General features: G+C 37.5%; 1 protein-coding gene across 3 annotated transcripts in view; it reads left to right on the top strand.

Annotated features, from left to right (window-relative positions):
* LOC101895351 (uncharacterized) overlaps positions 1-16,014 on the top strand; it is a 55,803-nt gene that overhangs the window by 10,511 nt on the left and 29,278 nt on the right. The window contains exon 1 of one of the 3 annotated variants that reach the window (XM_011298078.3): positions 11,820-12,046. The exons of 1 other annotated variant lie outside the window; for it this stretch is intronic. The gene's annotated coding sequence lies outside the window, so the exon portion shown is untranslated. Of the gene's footprint in view, positions 1-11,819; positions 12,060-16,014 lie in introns of those variants that run through there. One more of the 3 variants, XM_020040081.2, reaches the window with a different exon arrangement.

Raw genomic sequence — 16,014 nt, 5'->3', positions numbered from 1 at the left:
GTAATAGATATTAATTATAATTTAAAAAGAAGTCACTTCTCATCTAAGGAAGATCTTTACAAGCCTCTCCTATGAAAATTATTGTCAAAAAACAGTAAAGAAAGCCCTAAAGTCGGGCGGGGCCGACTTTATGATACCCTACACCACTTTGCTGATTTAGTAGAGCTCCACATAACAATTAAAAGTTTTTATGCGAGAATTTAATCATACACTCCATGATTATAATTATTATTTAAAGTTCAAAGGTCTAAATATGCCGAAGCATTTGTATATTTTAAATTCGGACTTGTATTGTCCATTTGGTGCAAAATTAATTTGAAATCAGATAAACATATATATGGGAGCTATATCCAAATCTGAACCGTTCTCGATAAAATTTGGCAAAAATATTTCTGATCTGTATTTGATATATTTCCCTGAATATGCAGTGCATATTACGGTTGTGGGTAACAAATATAACAAATCGGATGAATAATGTATATATGGAAGCTATAGCTATATCTGAACCGATCTTCACCAAATTTGACATACTAGCTTCTGGACTCAATTCGGTCGTAAGTGCCAAATTCCATCCCATTTGGACAAATATTAGACGTTTGGTGCACAATAAAAGGTAAATCGGACGAAGTTATATATGGGAGCTATATCCAAATCTGAACCGATCTCGATAAAATTTAGCAAGTGTATTTCTGAGCTGTATTTGATATATTTCCCCAAATATTGTTGTTGCTTAGTGCATATTACGGCGGCGGTGGACAAAAATAACAAATCGGATGAACAATATATATGGGAGCTATAGCTATATCTGAACCGATTTCATTCAAATTTGGCATACTTATTTTCAGGCCTAATTTGGTTATATGTGCAAAATTCCACACTATTGGGACTGATATTACACGTTTGGTGCACAATAAAAGCCAAATCGGACGAAGATATATATGGGAGCTATATCTAAATGTTTACCGATTATCTCCAATTTCAATGGGGTTCGTCCTTGGGTCAAACAAATGGCTTGTGCAAAATTTCATCTCAATCGGATAATAAATGCGACCTGCATTTTGTTCACAAAAATACATGGACAGACGGTCTGACATGCATAAATCAACTCAGAAAGTGATTCTATGGAGATCCTCAAAAATAACTTTGGGTCTATCTCGCTTTCTTCTCCATGTTACAAACAAATGCACAAAGACATAATACCCTTACCACTATGTGGTGTAGGGTATAATGAATGAATGACCCCAACATTTTTGAATCACCGAAATTGGAAGAAACTGATTGTTATTTTTTACCAAAAATGCCATAACATATTTTGTTACCACCCCCTTGAAGTTGGAGGGTATTAAAAGTTCAGCTGAACTTACTGACTTTTTACTTCTCATTTTTTCTCTCTCTTTATTTTTGAACTGTCATCCAGTTAAATGTTTTTTTTTGTGTCAAGTGTCGACAATCCAATCAAAACCTGCCAACATAAATAGATTGTTTAGAGCTCCATAGCGAGATAGCAAAGAAAACATGTTTTTAATTAAAAAAAGTGAAAGAATACAACAATAAGAAATGATGAAGCTTTCTTCGAACGCAACCTAGGAATGTCATGATATCATTTAACGGTAAGTGTTGGCAATCCCTTTCCTAAAGAGAAAATAGACCGTTAAACTAGTGGTGTGCCAATAAAAATCTGTGATGACCTGTTTTTGAACTAAAGCAAAGTGAAGAAAGAAAAAAAAACATTATTTAGGGTAATAAATTTATGGGAATGGACAAAAAAGTGTTAGAATACATACAAAAACAAGTCAAATAGTATCAGCCGGTTTTGCCGACAAATGTATACCCTCAGCCAATGTTCGATTATTTAAATATATTTTGACTTCTGGTTATGATTATTCAAATTGTTGACCCTCCATGGAGTAGGTTCCAAAGGAATAGGTCAATATTGTTCATTTAGTATTGGACCTAAATAAATGTGATATAAATATTGTGACGTGCCAGATTTGGACAATATCGACTCCTTCAACCACTTTATGTGAGATATGTGATAAATGTTAGAAATTGTTAAAATGTGAGTGATGTACCAGATATTGTCGACCGAAGTATTCCATTTTCACACTTCATCTAAGACAGGTAATGATATTGGTATGGGCAGAATTACAAGAAAATCTAACATTTATATCCAATTTTATGCGGAATCATTAATTCCATATTCATCTCAGGTTTCTGGTTGAGAGAAATATTTAGATATAGCAACTTGTGAAGGTTCGCTGACTTGTTTCGCAAGTTATGACAGATAAAAGTATTGAAAATTATTACCCTTAGTGGGTGAGGTACCAGAAGGGGCTCGCAGATATCTTCACAGCAGATCATGTGTTAGCAAAAATGTTGGTATGTGTGAAATTTTAAGAGAGTTGGATGCTTATTTCACTTTCTTTGAGCGTTTTGTTTTTCAAAACTTTGACCCTTAGTGAGGGAGGTACCGGAAGAAATGGTCCGATCTCTACCATCTTTACAACAGATCTCCTTTTGATAGAAATATTGAGATGTGTCAATGTTTGAATGGAATCGGATGTTAATTTCGCGTTTTATGAGATTTATGGGTATTTATTCAATGTTGACACTTTTTGGGCGAGGTACCAGAAGGAATGGATCTTTATATCCCATTTTCACAGCAAATCTTGTGTTTGTAAAAATAATGAGATGTGTGAAATTTGGAGAGAACAGGATGCTTATTTCGGATTTTATGATCGTTTCAAAAATTTGACTCCTTTGTGGGGAAGGTACTAGAAGGAATGGTCCGATCTCTACCATCTTCATAACAGATCTTGTATTTATAGAAATATTGAATTGTACCAAGTTCGAATGAAATCGGAGAATAATTTCGCGTTTCGTGAGCGTTTAGCCTATTCAAAATTTTGTCACCTTGGTGTGGGAGGTACCAGAGGGAGTGGGCCGATATATTCCATCTTCATGTGTTAGTAAAAATATTGGGATGTGTGCAATTTAAAGAGAATCGGATGCTTATTTCGGATTTAGTAATCCTTTTGGTTATTCAAGATTTTGACCCCTTTGTGGGGGAGGTACCAGAAGGAATATTCCGATCTCTACCATTTTTATAACAGATCTTATGTTGTGTGACATATTGAGATGTGATAAGTCTGAATTAAATCAAATGCTAACTCTGCGTTTTATTAGCTTAATCGATATTCAAAATTTGGAACCTTTGTGGGGGAGGTACCAGAAGTAGAAGGCCGATTTATCCCATCTTTACACCAGACCTTGGCTAAATAAAAATATTGTTATATGTGAAATGTGAAGAGATCCGGATGCTTATTTCGGATTTTATGAACGATTTGGTTATTTAAAATGTTTACTCCTTTGTGGGGCAGGTACTGGAAGGAATATTCCGATCTTTACCTTCTTTATAACAGATCTTATGTTTATAGAAATATTGGATTGTACCAAGTTTAAATGGAATCGGATGTTCAATTCGCGTTTTATGAGCTTCATGAATATTCCAAAATATTGACCCTTCGTGGGGGAGGTACTTGAAGGAGTGGACCGATATATTCCATCTTCACAGCAGATCATGTGTTAGTAGAAATATTGGGATGTGTGCAATTTGAAGAGAATCGGATTCTTATTTCGAATTTTGTAATCCTTTTGGTTATTCAAAATTTTGATCCCTTTGTGGGGGTAGTACCAGAAGGAATGGTCCGATCTCTACCAACTTTATAACAGATCCTGGGTTGATGGAAATATTGAGATATGCCAAATCTGAATGGAATCGGATATACATTTCGCGTTTGGTGAGGTTCATGAATATTCATTCATTTTTAACCCTTTGTGGGGGAGGTACCAGAAGGAGTGGATCGATGTATTCCATCTTCTCAATCAGCTCTTGTGTTGGTAGAATTATTGGCATGTATGAAATTTGAAAAGAATCAGATTTTAATTTCGCGTTCTATGAGCTTCGGGGATATTCAAAAATTTGAGCCTTTGTGGGAGAGGTACCAGAAGGAGCGGACCGATATATCCCATGTTTACAGCAGATCTTGTTCTAGTACAAATAATGGGATGTGTGAAATATGAAGAAACCCGGATCTTTATTTCGAACTTTATAATCGTTTTGGTTATTCAAAACGTTGACCCTTTGTGGGAGAGGTACCAGAAGAAATGGTCCGATCTCTGCAATCTTTATAACAGATCTTGTGTTGATGGAAATATTGAGATGTACCAAGTTTGAACAGAATCGGATGTTAATTTCGCATTTTATGAACGTTTCGCTTATTCAACATTTTGTCATCTTTGTGGGGAAGGTACCACAGGAAGTGGATCGATGTATCCCATCTTCACATTAGATCTTGTGTTAGTAGGAATATTGAAATGTGCCAAATTTGAATAGGATCAGATGCTTATTTCGCATTTTATGAGAGATATAATTATTCAAAATTTTGACCCTTTGTCGAATGTACCAGAAGGATAGGACCGATATATCCCAGGTTTACAGAAGATATTGTGTTGATGGAAATATTGAGATGCGTTAAGTCTGAATGGAATTGGATGTTTATTTCGCGTTTTATGAGCTTCGCGTTTTTGACCCTTTATGGAGGTGGTTCCAGAGGGAGAGGGCCGATATATTCCATATTCACAGCAGATCATGTGTTAGTAGAAATATTGGGATGTTTGCAATTTGAAGACAATCGGACTATTGCATCACATTTTATAAGAGTTATAATTATTCACAATTTTGGCCCTTTGTGGGAGAGGTACTTGATGGAATGGACCAATATTGTCTATATTCGCATCCGACCTAGCACTGATGCAAATATTAGGATTTGCAAAGTTGGAGCAAAATTGCATCATCCTTTCTCTTTCTGTGGAGAAACAAATTTTTTTGAAAAATTTGGACTTTTTGTGGGGGAGGTACCAGAAGGAGTGGACTGATATTGTCAATTTTCTCACCTAACCTTCACTGATGCAAATATTAGGATTTGCGAAGATGGAGCTAAATTTCGGCAAATATTGAAAAATGAGTTCGGGGTAAAGCCATTGAAATTCCAAAAAGTGCAAGAACTTACACAGCATCAGAAAGAAAAGAGACCCAAAAGAGCTAAAAAGTTGCTTCGCTTGGCCGAAAGTGGTGAACCGCCAAATTTGATTTTCTCCGATGAGAAAACATTCGTTGTCCAGTAGTTTTTAAAAAAACAAAATGATCGTCTGTACTTGCCAAAGAGGTCAACTGAAAATGTGCACCTTCGGTTGGCCACCAGAACTCAAGCGCCGGCCATGGTGATGGTGTGGGTCGCCATAACAGCCGATAGTCGCTCTCCGCTTATATTAATCGACCGTGGCATCAGAATAAATGTTGAATATTATCGCTTAAATATTCTGGAGGTCGTATTAAAGCCTTGGGTATACAAACATTTTGGCCACAGACCTTGAACATTCCAACAGGACTCAACACCCGCCATCCAAGAATGGTTATAAAATTAAGCTCCTCGCTTCTTTTCCAACGCACAATGGCCACCAAAATCTCCGGATACCAATCTATTGGACTATTGAGTCTGGAGTATTTTGGAAAGCAAGGTTGGCACTAAAAAATACCAAAGTGTCGATCACCTCAAGCAAGCGATTCGCCGGGAATGGACCAAAATACCGCAGAGCAACATTTTGGCAGCGTATGACGGTTTCATTGGTCGTTTGAAGACCATAATTCCTGCCAAAGGTGACCGACTCGAACAAATATAAATTTATTCTAAAATTTGGTGCTATTTCCGATATTTTTGCTTTCATTCAATGAAATTAAAAAAAGTAAAAATTATTGCGTTTGACTTTGTTGCAGTTTTTTATCTCGCCCTGTATACCCACCCGCTCTAGTCGTATAGCTGAGGGTTTATATATTTGAGTAAAAATGGGAAAGAAAATATAAAAATAGGTTGAATTTTTTTCCTTATTCAAGTTTATCTTTACGATTTCTGTAATGGAAAAAAGATATAATTTTTACAACCATAAAATATATAAATTATAGGAAGTCATATAAATTATTTCTTATCGCCAATAAAAATTTTATAAACTTTGCAAATTTTTATTTTTTCAAAACAAAATATTGCCGAAGCTTTTAAAATTCCACACAAAACAACAACACCATAAAATATGCATGAAGTTTCGGGCGAAAGAATTTTGCATTTTTTTTTTTGTTTTGGCAAAGTGGGAAAACGGGTTTTTGAAACAAAACAAAAATTCATAGACTTCAGAATAACGATCTACCAACCTCGAAATTTTTTTCTTACTATCACACATCAATTGTTGTACATTGTTGCTGTTATTGTTTTTGTTGTTGTATAGCTTGGCACCCACACTGCAAAATACATTAATTTTATTCCATCATCAACACTTCTCTGCGAACACAGCTACCTACCTATCTAAATCTCAATTTTTTTTTGCCATAAATATCCCGAAAATACAAAAAAAAAACGAAAAGAAAAGAAAAAAGGCAAAACATGTTTGCATTCGTCGTGGCCCATAGATGAGGCCAATTCAAAACGCCGAACGCCATTCAAAATTTGTTACACGAGAATTTGAATGTGAGATCTTTCGCCTACATAAAAATTGATTTCACTGAAATTCAAAATAAAAACAACAACAACAACAACAGCCACACAACAACTAATGATGATCAAAACAGATGCTGTATAGAATTTTGTGAATTTGAGATCGTCTGAACTGAATAACCAAAACAAAAAATACGGTATATGTAAATATAACAGCCATTTCAAATGAATGGCGCATAAATTTTTTTTCGATTTTGGCACAAAAACACCTTCGCATTTTGTTTGGCGAAAATGGAAAAGAGATATTCTACTAAAAATGGGGTGGCTAAAATAGAACATATGGAGGATAGGGTCATTTACTACATAGCATATAAATACTTAATTATAATAGAGTAGGTGGATGAAGGCGGCGGTCGTCTACATTTAAGAAGAAAAGGCCAGAGATGACCTCTGACAGTAGAGTAGAGAAAGTCATGTTTTAATTACAGCAGAGTAGATGAACCCAGGGGTCGTCTACAGTAGAGTAGATGCGGCCAGGGGTCATCTACAATAGAGTAGATGCGGCCAGGGGTCATCTACAATAGAGTAGATGAGCCCAGGGGTCATATATTATAGAGTAGATGACCTCAGAGGTCATCTACAATAGAGTAGGTGAACCCAGGGGTAATCTACAATAGAGTATATGAGCCCAAGTGTCTTCTACAATAGAGGAGATGAGCCTAAGGGTCATCTACAATAGAGTAGATGAGCCCAAGAGTCATCTACAATGGAGTAGATAAGCTCAGGGGTCATCTACAATGGAGTAGATGAGCCCAGGAGTCATCTACAATGGAGTAGATGAGCCCAGGAGTCATCTACAGTAGATTAAATGAGCCCAGGGATCATCTACAGTAGAGTAGATGAGCCCAGGGGTCATCTACTGTAGAGTAGATTAGGCCAGGGGTCATCTACTGTAGAGTAGATGAGGCCAGGGGTCATCTACTGTAGAGTAGATGAGGCCAGGGGTTATCTACTGTAGAGTAGATGAGGCCAGGGGTCATCTACTGTAGAGTAGATGAGGCCAGGGGTCATCTACAGTAGAGTAGATGAACCCAGGGGTCATCTACAGTAGATTAGATGAATCCAGGGGTCATCTACTGTAGAGTAGATGAGCCCAGCGGTCGTCTACTGTAGAGCAGATGAGCTCGGTGGTCATCTACTGTAGAGCAGATGAGCTCAGTGGTCATATACTGTAGAGTAGATGAGCCCAGGGGTCATCTACATTGGAGTAGATGAGCCCAGTGGTCATCTACTGTAGAGTAGATGAGTCCAGTGGTCATCTACTGTAGAGTAGATGAGCCCAGTGGTCATCTACTGTAGAGTAGATGAGCCTAGTGGTCATCTACTGTAGAGTAGATGAGCCCACTGGTCATCTACTGTAGAGTAGATGAGCCCAGCGGTCATCTACTGTAGAGTAGATGAGCCCAGCGGTCATCTACTGTAGAGTAGATGAGCCCAGCGGTCATCTACTGTAGAGTAGATGAGCCCAGCGGTCATCTACTGTAGAGTAGATGAGCCCAGCGGTCATCTACTGTAGAGTAGATGAGCCCAGCGGTCGTCTACTGTAGAGCAGATGAGCTCGGTGGTCATCTACTGTAGAGCAGATGAGCTCAGTGGTCATATACTGTAGAGTAGATGAGCCCAGTGGTCATCTACAGTAGAGTAGATGAGCTCAGGGGTCATCTACAATAGAGTAGATGAGCTCAAGGGTCATCTACAGTAGATTAGATGAGCCCAAGGGTCATCTACTGTAGAGTAGATGAGCTCAGTGGTCATCCACTGTGGAGTAGATGAGCTCAGTGGTCATCCACTGTAGAGTAGATGAGCTCAGTGGTAGATGAGCCCAGGGGTCATTGCAGTTTAGTATTTGAGCCCAGGGGTCATCTACAGTTGAGTAGGTGAAGCCAGGAATCGTCTACAGTAGAGCAGATGAACCCAGGGATTGTCACAGTGGAGTAATTGGTTGTCTACAATAGAGAAGAGGAAAGAAGAGTTCAGGAATCCACGTGCTGTAGATTTGTTATAGAATAGATGAGCCAATGGACTATCTGCTGTAGAGTAGGAAGAAAATATATTCGCATCGCCGTTTTATATTTGACCTCTAAATCTTGTATTCATTTTGTCACTCTGTATAATCTTCACTCTCTCTCTCTTCCGTTGTTGAGCAATAAGAACCAACAAATCTGTTTATAATTATAAACAATTATTATAGATTTCATTGCAGAAACGCTTCTAATTTGTTATGGTTTTTGTTTTGCTCATTTATTATTCATAATTTTTTGCCATATCCAATGTGGTCGCATCCGAAACTTATTTATATATTTTGTTATTATTATTTTCATTTTGTTCAAATCTCATATGGATATTCTGAAATTTTGTGTAGGTACACCAATTTCTATGATTCTGAAATGATTTTCTTTATGATGGCGTATGAGAGCTTTTGATCTTCGCTAGTTGACTGGCTACTGGCGTTTATTTTACGATGATGACGACGATGAGATCATATTTTGTTTGACTTTGGGAAGTATGCAAAAAAAAGGAAAAAAAACGGAAGACAGAAAGACGACTCTCACAAACACGCACACCGGACAGGAATCATGAAAACACATCAAAATTATAAACATGTTTATAAGAACTTTATGTGTCTCACCGCGCGTGTGTGTATTTGTGTGCGAATATCGCATGTAAGCAAACAAGTTTTATAAACAATAATATTGGACACATTTCATTTCATTATTCTCATCTCTGATGAACAAGATCACTCTCAGAACTAAGAGAGACTAAATGCAAACCAGAGCAAACGGTATTGAAATCAGGCAAAAATTGTTTGTTTTTGATTCGTTCCTTTGAGAATCTTTTCGTTTCCTCTGCCATAATTCAGGGATGGAAAATCTGAATTTCTAAAAAATACTTAAAAAAAACATTTGAAGTTCTGGAGGGCTCAGAGACCGCCTAAAGTACATTTACAATATGATAGGTAAAGCTGCTGTCAGTGTATATGAACCCAGTGGTCCTCTACCGTAGTGAAGATGAATCATAGAATCATCTACAGGAATCACGGGGGTATTTACCGTACCCAGGGGTCATAAACTGTGGTGTGGATGAACCCAAGGGTCATCTCTGTGGTGTAAATTGCCCCAGGGGGCATCTACGGTAGTGTAGATGAACCCAAAGGTTATCTACTGTAATGTAGACGAACCCAGGGGTCATCTGCTGTAGTGCAGATTCGCAGAGGTGTCATCCGCTGTAGTGTAGATTTTTATTATTCTTTATTGATGAACCCAAGGGTCGTTTACTGTAGGGTAGAGGAACTCAAGGGTCATCGACTGTAGTGTAGACGAACCCAGGGGTCATCTCCTGTAGATAGATTATCAGAGGTGTAATCCGCTGTAGTGTAGATGAACTCAGCGGTCATCTGCTGTAGTGTAGATGAACCCAAGTGTCACCTACTGTAGTTTTGATTTCCCCAGGGGGCATATACGGTAGTATAGATGAACCCAGAGATCATCTACGGTAGTGTAGAAGAGCCCAGAGATCATCTACTGCAGTGTAGATGATCCCAGCTTTCATCTACTGTAGTGTTAATTACCCCAGGGGGCATCTACGGTAGTGTAGATGAACCCAGAGGTCATCTACGGTAGTATAGCTGAACTCAGAGATCATCTACGGTAGTATAGATGAACTCAGAGATCATGTACTGCAGTGGAGATGAACCCAGATTTCATCTACTGTAGTGTTGATTACCCCAGGGGGCATCTACGGTAGTGTAGATGAACCCAGATGTCATCTACGGTAGTATATATGAACCCTGAGATCATCTACGGTAGTGTAGATGAACCCAGGTGTAATCTACTGTAGTGTTGATGAACCTAGGTGTAATCTACTGTAGTATTGATAAACTCAAGGGTCATCTACTTCAGTGTAGATTAGTATAGGTGTCACGAGCTGCAGTGTATATCATCGAATGTAGTGTAGATGAAGCCAGGGGTCGTCTACAATAGAATAGATGAACCCTGGAAGACATCTACAAAGTCCTCTGGTAATGGAAGACTTCTAACAATAGTAGATCCCTAGAAACTTATATCTTATGACCCTAGAACACCTCTAGTATAGGGTTTCAGTCCATAGTAGGGCTTTGGGGAGGCATAGAAGATGTGTTGATGGCCTTTCAGACTTTGAGAACTAGCATTGAAAATCTCTAATAGTTCTTCCACATTTAGAAGATCCCTAAAAGATCATCCAGCTATAGACGGTCTTAAAATTTAGTTTTGACGTTAAAAAGTCTTTTAGAGGTCCTCTAGTTTTGGAAGACCTTTTAAATTTGCTGCGACCATAAACTTTTCCTGCGTTTTTATCACTACATATAAGTTGTCGAAAATGTGTTCTCCCCTAAAAAATCTCTGAAGGGTCTTCTAATTTGAAAAAGCCTTTAAAAAGTCTTTGAGGGAAGACCTTTTAAATCTGCTGTGACCATAAACTTTTCCTGCGTTTTTATCACTACATATAAGTTGTCGAAAATGTGTTCTCCCCTAAAAAAACTCTGAAGGGTCTTCTAATTTGAAAAAGCCTTTAAAAAGTCTTTGGGTCAAAGGGACTTAGGAATGTCCTTTAGATGTAGAATAAGTTCTTTTTTTCTAAATGTTTGATCCTTTAAGAAACTTCTTAAAAATATTCCATTGATTCTGTTTTTTGCCAAAGGTCTTGTATCTATGCAAGTTTTATGTAAGTCCTCATATCTATAGAAGATCTCCATGAGGTCTTCTACTTATAGGAAAACGTATTTATTCTATCTACAGGAGTCTTCTATCCTCTGGAAGCTCTCTTTTATTTGTAAAACGCCTTTATACAGTCTTCTATTAAGTAGGACCTCCCGAAGGCTTCCTTTCTATAGTTAACCCCCAGAAATTCTGCTATCCAAAGAATACACTAGAATACTTCCATTAAGTGTAAATGTTAAGTCATTTTTCCATTTATCTTTATAAAAACTATTCCCTCCCCCCAAAAAACGCTCAACAATTAAATTTCCCATCCCTGATTCCAAATGTATTTTGCAAACTCTCCCACAGCATGATCTCTTTATATTTTCACCCAACTTTCTCACCATACATCTCATGCAACAAATAGTACTGTAACACTCTCCCACGTTTTCTCTCTCGAGCTCTCTCTCTCTCTCCCCAAAACTGTGATCATCGTCTGCCATGGGAAACAATGGCTAATACGAAAAACCAGTTGTCTAGTTGTCTGTTATTGTTTAGCCGATTAACGTCGTGCGTGTCCGTCGTCATTGTCGCCATCAACACCGTCGCCGCCGTCTCATTGTTGTCGGGCCATACCGAGGAGTCGGGTTGTCAATTTTAATCAAACATTACCGTTTGATGTCGTATCGATTACAAGTTTGAGTTTTTTGCAGCTGCGACGCGTCATATACTACGCCACCCTACCCAGTGAACGAACATTCCGAAGTACGTTTTGCACGTGAGTGGGGGGAGGGGGGAAGTGCTAAAAACCAAGAAATTAAATACCCACACACACATGGACAGCCATCAATAGATTTATCTAATGATGATGATGGAATTATTGAGCGATTTAAATGATAACTTAATTAATTTTTTTTTTTTGAAAATGATTTCATTATCAAAAAAAAAAAAAAACAACAAATTTACAGAACCGCCAGGAAATTTAAAATATTATTTTTTTTTTTCAAAATTTCCATAAAAGTGCATGGTGTTCATGAACAAAGATGCTGCCGAGATAGTGGTGATGATGATGTGATATACAATGTGTGGAAGACAACGACGGCGATTATGATGACGAAGATGACAATGCTGTCTATTTTATTTTCGTGCCCAGAATTGTCGTATCACGTCATATTCTGCTGGCTTTGAATGCCATTTCCGTGGTCATTTTAATAAAAATCAATGAAATAACTTTAGTTTTTTTTTCTTCTTCTACTTTTATTCAATTGTGTGTTTTGCGCATTTGTTGCCGTTTTGGCTGATTTAGTTGGAATTCAACAACAACAACAAAAATAGCAGAACAACAACTACAAAAATGTTGTTTGTAGCTAATAATTTTGTTATTGAGCGTCAAACGAGTATTCAAAGCAAAACGAAGCTAATAAATAATTGAAGAGTGATTTGACTTTGGGTTCAAAGTTTTGTTTTCGAGTTTTCTTTTTGCACACCTATTTGTATAACACATTCAGAAGGGTGAGAATTGTTACAAATAGAGCAATATGTAAATTAGTAATTGGATGCCTAATTGAATCCGTTTTATACCCTCCACCATATTATGGAGAGTATATTAAGTTTGTGATTCCGTTTGTAACACCTCGAAATATACATTTTAGACCTCACAAAGGATATATATTCTTGATCAGCATAAAATTATATGTCGATTTAGCGATGTCTGTCCGTTTATCCGTCCGTGAAAATCACTCTAGCTTCCGAACGAAATGAAGTAGATAGATAAAATTTTACTCAAATATGTATTATGTCTGCAGGACTTTTGATATTGAAAATGGGCCATGTAGGTCCACGTCTTCGTATAGCCCCCATATAACGATGCCCTCCGATATTCGCTACTTTGTTGATTTTAGCGACATTATTCACCGGAATTGTTTTAAATTGGGTATTTGAAGTTCGCAATGAATACTTCAGCATAAGACAAAAAATTGTCTGTGCAGGTCCACGTCTTCGTATAGTCCCCATGTAACGGTATCTCCCGATATTCGTATTTTGATGATTTTAGCGACATTTTTCAGCGGAATTGTTTTAAATTGGGTATTTGAAGTTCGCAATGAATACTACAGCATAATACAAAAAATTGTCTGTGCAGGTCCACGTCTTCGTATAGCCCCCATATAACGATACCTCCTGATATTCGGTACTTTGTTGATTTTAGCGACATGATTCACCGGAATCATTTCAAATTTGGTATTTGAAGTTCGAAAAGTATACTACAGCATAACACCAAGAATTTTCTGTGCAGGTCCACGTCTTCGTATAGCCCCATACAACGATAGCTCCCGATATTCGGTATTTTTTAATGATTTTAGCGACATTTTTCACCGGAATTGTTTTAAATTTGGTATTTGAAGTTTGTAATTGATGCTACAGCCTAAAACAGAAAATAGTCGGTGCAGGTCCACGTCTTCGTATAGCCCCCATATAACGGTACATTCCGATATTCGGTATTTTGATGATTTTAGCAACATTATTCACCGGAATTGTTACAAATTTGATATTTGAAGTTCGTAATGGATACTACAGCCTAAGACAGAAAATTGTCTATGAAGGTCCACGTCTTCGTATAGCCCCCATGTGGCGGTATCTCCCGATATTCGACATTTTGGTGATTATAGCGACATTATTCACCGGAATTGTTTCAAATTTGGTATTTGAAGTTCGAAATGGGTACTACAGCCTATGACAGGAGATTATCTGTGCAGGTCCACGTCTTCGTATAGCACCCATATAACGGTACCTCCCGATATTTGGTACTTTGTTGATTTTAGCGACATTGATCACCGGAATTGTTACAAATTTGGTATTTAAAGTTCGAAATGGGTACTACAGCCTAAGACAGAAAATTGTCTGTGCAGGTCCACGTCTTCGTATAGCCCCATATTCGGTATTTTGACGATTTTAGCTAAATTATTCGCCGATTTTTTTTTTTAAGTTTCGTATTTGAATATTGTAATGACTTATGACAAAAGTTATCTATGCAGGTCCATGTCGTCGTATAGAACCTAATATAACAGCTGCATTCGGTATTTTTAAGATTTTAACAGAATTTTTAACGGATTTTATTTTTTGAATATTGCCAAATTCCTTCCAAATGGTGGAGGGTGTTCAAGTTCGGCCCGGCCGAACTTACAGCTTTTTTACTTGTTTTATTTTTTTTTCCATTATTTCAATGCAGAAAGAAGGCAGCTGTCACTGGAAGGGACAACAAATAATAAAATTTGTGTTTATAAAATTAGGAATATAACTCCCTGGTCCTCACCCTAGGAGTTTTGGGGGTTTACATGGTAATAGCCATTGTTTTCATTAATTGAAATTTGAAAATAATTTAAATTAAATAAATTCCAATATTTATTAATGTATTGTTTTGAAATTTTAGGAATAAGTCGGGACATTTATTGGAATGCTTTAAAAAAACTAAGTATATGATTAGAAATTTGCCAATGAAATATTTTTTTTTATAATTTTTAAAATCTTCAGGATAGTATATAATTTTTTTGTTTTTATTTCTAATAGTTCTAAACTGTTCAAAGAAATTTTTACCACAAATATTTCATATTGAATATAGTAGGTACCCGATGCGTATGAGTGATATTTTAATTTAATTAATAAAACGTATACTCTACTGGTACGACAAGCAGAGATGGAAAATTTGAACATTAATGGAGTACTTGAAAAAGAATCGTTGTACAGGGTGAGATAAAAAAACTGCAACAAAGTCAAACGCCATAATTTTTACACTTTTTTAAATTTCGGAAAAAGCATCAAATTTTAGGAAAAGTTTAGATTTGTTCGAATTGCCAACCTTTAGCCTTCAAACGGCCAATGAAACCGTCACAGGCTGCCCGAATGTTGCTCTGCGGTATTTTGGCCCATTCCCAGCGAAGCGTTTGCTTGAGGTGATCGACACTTTAGTGCCAACCTTGCTTTCCAAAATACTATAGACGCAATAGTCCAACGGATTCGTATCCGGAGATTTTGGGGGCCATTTTGTGCGCGGGAAATGAAGCGGGGAACCTCATTTTGTAACCATTCTTGGGTGGTCCGCGCTGAGTGCGATGGAGTAGGAGTCCTGTTAGAATGTCCAAGGTCTGCGGACAAAGTGTTTGCGTGCCCAAGACTTCAATACACCCTCAAGAATATTTTCGCGATAATATTCGGAATTTATTCTGATGCCACGGTAGATTTATAATCTCTAGAATATTTTCGCGGTAATATTCGACATTTATTCTCATGCCACGGTCGATTAATACGAGCGGAGAGCGACCATCGACTGTTATGGCGGCCGACTGTTATGGCGGCCGACTGTTATGGCGGCCGACTGTTTGGCCATCACTATGGCCATAATTTTTAAATTTTTTTTTTTATTGAATGAAAGCACAAAATGTCGAAAATAGCATTAAATTTTAGAATAAGTTTAGATTTGTTCGAATTGGTCACCATTGGCACGAATTATGGTCTTCAAACGGCCAATGAAACTGTCACACGCTGCCCGAATGTTGCTCTGCGATATTTTGGCCCCCATTCCCGGCGAAGCGCTTGCTTGGGGTGGTCGACACTTTGGTATTTTTTAGTGCCAACCTTACTTTCCAAAACACTCCAGACACAATAGTCCAACGGATTGGTATATGGAGATTTTGGTGGCCATTGTGCGCTGGAAATGAAACGAGGATCCTTATTTTGTA

Source organism: Musca domestica, unplaced genomic scaffold, assembly GCF_030504385.1.
Source record: "Musca domestica strain aabys unplaced genomic scaffold, Musca_domestica.polishedcontigs.V.1.1 8, whole genome shotgun sequence".
Lineage (NCBI taxonomy): Eukaryota > Metazoa > Arthropoda > Insecta > Diptera > Muscidae > Musca > Musca domestica.
Note: the sequence above shows the minus strand (reverse complement) of the source record. Positions and strands in the feature narration are given on the sequence as shown.